We start from the raw sequence: 4,916 nt of genomic DNA on the forward strand, positions 1-4,916 counted from the left end.
GGGAAAAAGAATCATTAGCGAGAAATAATATTTGAAAACTCACATTTAGATTTGCAGCTTGCATGTTGAGGGACGTAGGGGCCACATCATTCTCGTCTTGCATTGGTCGTGAAGGGCCCGGCAATGCTTGATAGGGGGTGACCTCACAATCTTGTGCAGCGGTAACGTTAGGAGCAATTATCCACTCTCTTTTCAGCTTTCTACCCGGCTGCATAGGGGCTGGCACGGGTGGGTCTTGGGCAGGCAGCACCGGTCTGGAATGGATGTGGGTGGCTCCCGATGGGCCAGCTATATCCACTTGTTTCATTGGAGTAATGCCATTAGCCTTACCTCGCTTTTGAGGGGGAGAGTAATTATAGGAATTTTCCTCCTTAAAAAGAAGACAAACTTTAGTATGGAAAAACAATTCCCCTTTTTACAGAAGAAAAAATTAGTCTGCACAAAGAATCCCCTCTCCCTCCCCTTACTTTCCATGCGACGAAATTGTTTGTTCTCACCTCACAACGAAGGTGTTAGAATTGATACATTGCTCCCCTCCTTCGCCTTGTATTTTATAAAACCCTCTTAATCATCAAATACACTTGAAAATAGAATATCTCGTCTAATTAGGCCAGAATACAATCTCTCTCTTTCTTCAAAGCGTTTAGAATTACACGTTTCCATTCCTTTGTTTTCTTAATTCAGTGAGTGCGCTTGCCAAATGTTGTTTTGAAATCGCTCCTCTTGTAAAAAGGTTAAACACAGGTGGTTTTATTTAGAGCGGAAAAAGACAACACATTTTTAATAAACGATGGGAAAGGGACATTTTGAACAAAAAAAGAACTATTTTGTAATGAATTAAACTTGTAAACAGAGGGGAGGAAAGATGTGGGTTTACATAATGGAAAAAAGTGCGTATTTTACGTTTTCTAGCGACTATAATCATCATATGTTAGAGTTTGTATTGTTGGGGGGAGGGGGGCTATACCCCTGAATTTGAATTTAGTAGTGGAGTGGTAAAATAATTTTATTTGGAAATAAATTAAGAAATTTAGTAAACTGAACTTACATTGTAAATTGATGCATCCCTAACTTCAATGTCAATAATATTTAATGTATTATCCATGATATGTTAAATCATTATGAAAATTTAATCGTAAGGTATGAGCATTTTATACAAAATCTCAAGGACGAATATAAATCCCTCTTTTTTATTTTTAACCAATCACCAATCCAGTTATCGTATATTGAGCAGCTTCCGCTGTGTCTGATTGGCCCTAAAAAACGGATTTTGCCTCAAAAACCAGTCTGGTTGAAAACGTGGAGTTGAAACAAACTTGTGTGGGGAAATCACCGCTCGTACTGCTCGCTTTTTTTTGCAATGTGCATGTCAAACTGTAGTGCCTCAGGTGTAGGTTTCAAACCTTATACACTATCACGATGAACGAAGTTGCTAGACATTTTTTTTTTTTTTCTTTTTTTTTTTTATCACTTTGTTTGGAAAGGTACCAAGGAAGTACAGGTGTGAGAGGATACTCACTCTCTTTCAAAAGGTTTAGAGCATAAGGCAAATAGCATGGTCCTATAGCTTCAAGCAAATAGCATGGTCCTATAGGTTCAAGCAAATAGCATGGTAATTCCTATAGCTTCAAGCAAAATGGTACCTACTACTCTACTTACGTTGAACGAAATGGCTATCTCTAAACTTTGATTGAATGTGTTTGAGGAAATTGTGGGCGTGAGAGAGGGGTTAATTACTCTCCACTTACTTTCGACTACTAAAAAGGGTAATTTCAATTTCCAATCAAATGAGCCCGTTTTGAAATTTCTACAACAACTTTCTATATAAACTTTATATGCCCCCAGGGCATAACTTGCCACCCTTGCACTGAGGGCTCTGACGGGGTTATCATCCTAAAAGACCTAATTTCCAGAACTTTCGACTAAGTTGAACAAAATTGATATATCAGAATTTTGATTGGATGTGTTTGGAGAAATGTTTGGCGTGAAAGACGGGTTAGTTGCCCTTCAATCACTTTCGACTATCAAAAGGGCGCTAGCCCTTTCAATTTTCAATTTAATGAGCCCTTTTTGATGTTTTTACAACACCGCTTTCTATAAGAACCTTACATGCTCCCAGGGCAAAACTTACAACCTTGCCCTGAGGGTTGTGGGGGGATGGGTTGTCATCCTTAAAGACCTAATTTCCAAAACTTTCAACTACGTTGAATAAAATGGCTATCTTAAAATTTTGATTGGATGTGTCTGGGGAAAATGTGGGCTTGAGAGGAGTGTTAGTTGCCCTCAAATCACTTTCGACTATTAAAAAGGGCACTAGCCCTTTTAATTTCCAATCAAATGAGCCCTTTTTCGAGTTTCTACGACAACGCCTTCTATAAAAATCTTATATGCCCCCAGGGCATAACTTATAACCCTTGCCATCAAGACTGTGGGGGAAATGTCCTGCTCAAAGGTATAATATCTTGAACTTTAGACTGCTTGGAACAAAATGGCTATCTAAAAATTTTGATTGGATATGTTTGAGGAAATGATGGGCGTGGAAGACGTGTTAGTTGCCCTCCAATCACTTTTGACTCTTAAAAAAGGGCACTAGCCATTTAATTTTTCAATCGAATGAGCCCTTTTTGAAATTTCTACGACGACAAGGTCTATAAAAACCTTATATGCTCCCAGGGTATAACTTACAACCCTTGCCCTGAGGGCTTTGGGGGAGTCTCCTCCTCAAAAACATAATTTCTATCTGGAAATCGACAACACTGAACAAAATGGCTATCTAAAGATATTGATTGGATGTGTTTGGTGAACGGGTGGGCGAGAGAGGGGGGCTAGTTACCCTCAAATCACTTTCGACTATTAAAAACGGCACTAGACCTTTGAATTTCCAATCGAATGAGCCCTTTTTCAAGTTTCTACGACAAAGATTTCAATAAGAACTTATATCCCCAGGGCATAACTTATAACCCTTGCCCTGAAGACTGTGGGGAGAGTGTCCTGCTCAAAGGTATAATTTACAGAATTTTAACTGCGTGGAACAAAATGGCTATCTCAACATTTTGATTGGATGTGTTTGGGGAAATGGTGGGCGTGGAAGGGGTGTTAGTTGCCTTTCAATTACTTTCGACTGTTAAAAAGAGCACTAGCCATTTCAATTTCTAATCGAATGAGCCCTTTTTGAAGTTTCTACGACAACACGTTCTATAAAAACTTTATATGCCCCCAGGGCAAAACTTAAAACCCTTGCCCTGAAGGCTATGGGGGAGTGTCCTCCTCAAAAAAATAATTTCTATTTGGAAATTAACCACGCTGAACAAAATGGCTATCTCAAAATTTTGAGAGGATGTGTTTGGGGGAATGATGGGCATGGGAGGGCTAGTTGCCCTCCAATTACTTTCGACTATTAAAAATGGCACTAGCCCTTTGAATTTCCAATCGAATGAGTCTTTTTTGAAGTTTTTACGACAACGCCTTCTATAAAAACCTTATTTGCCCCCAGGGCATAACTTACAACCCTTGTCCTGAGGGCTGTGAGGGGGTTGTCAACCTCAAAGACCTAATTTACAGAACTTAAAACTACGCTGAACAAAATGACTATCTCAAAATTTTGATTGGATGTGTTTCGGGAAATGGTGGGCGTGGAAGGGGTGTTAGTTGCCCTCCCATCACTTTCGACTATTAAAAACGGCACTAGCCGTTTGAATTTCCTATCTAATGAGCCTTTCTGAAGTTTCTACGACAACGCCTTCTATAAAAACCTTAAATACCCCCAGGGCATAATTTACAACCCTTGCCCTGAAGGCTTTGGGGGAATGTCCTCTTCAAAAAAATAATTTCTATTTGGAAACTAACTGCGCTGAACAAAATGGCTATCTCAAAATTTTGAATGGATGTGTTTGGGGCACTAGCCCTTTGAATTTCCAATTGAATGAGCCTGTTTAGAAGTTTCTACGACAATGCATTCTATAAAAACCTTATTTGCCCCCAGGGCATAGCTTAAAACCCTTGCCCTGAAGGCTGTGGGGGAGTGTCCTCCTAAAAACATAATTTATATCTGGAAATCAACTACGCTAAACAAAATGGCTATCTCAAAATTTTGATTCTATGTGTTACGGGAAATGGTTGGCGTGGAAGAGTTGTTAGTTGCCTTACAATCACTTTCGACTATTAAAAAGGGCACAGACCACTCCAATTTCCAATCCAATGAGTCCTTTTCGAAGTTTCTACAACAATTTCCTCGATACGAAGTGCCCTGCTCCGAAGGATAAAATTAAAAAATGATACATTGTGCAAACATCGTTCTGATATACCCTCAGGGCATAACTTAAAACCCTTGACCCCGAGGGTTGTGGTGGAGAGTCCTCCCCAAAAACATATTTTCTATATGGAAATCAACTACGCTGAACAAAATGGCTACCTCAAAATTTTGATTGGATGTGTTTGGGGGAATGATGGGCGTGGGGGGGGGGGGGGTACATGCCCTTCAATCACTTTCGACTATTAAAAAGGGCACTAGCCCTTTGAATTTCCAATCGAATGAGCCTGTTTTGAAGTTTCTAAGACAACGCTTTCTATAAAAACCTTATATACCCCAGGGCATAACTTAAAACCCTTGCCCCAAGGGTTGTGGGGGAGTGTGCTCCTCAAAAACATATTGACTATCTGGAAATCAACTACACTGTACAAAATTGCTATCTCAAAACTTTGATTGGATGTGTTTGGGGGAATGATGAGCGTGGGGGAGTGCTAGTTGCCCTCCAATCACTTTCGACTATTAAAAATGGCACTAGCCACTCCAATTTCCAATTGAATGAGCCCTTTCCAAAGTTTCTACGACAACTCCTTCGATACGAAGTGCCCGGGTATGGAGAAAGAAGAAATATAAATAATACAGTGTGCCCACATCGTTCTTTACTTAGGCA

This window comes from Artemia sp. Qi Xiang Cuo, chromosome 18, assembly GCF_049724085.1.
Source record: "Artemia sp. Qi Xiang Cuo chromosome 18, ASM4972408v1, whole genome shotgun sequence".
Lineage (NCBI taxonomy): Eukaryota > Metazoa > Arthropoda > Branchiopoda > Anostraca > Artemiidae > Artemia > Artemia sp. Qi Xiang Cuo.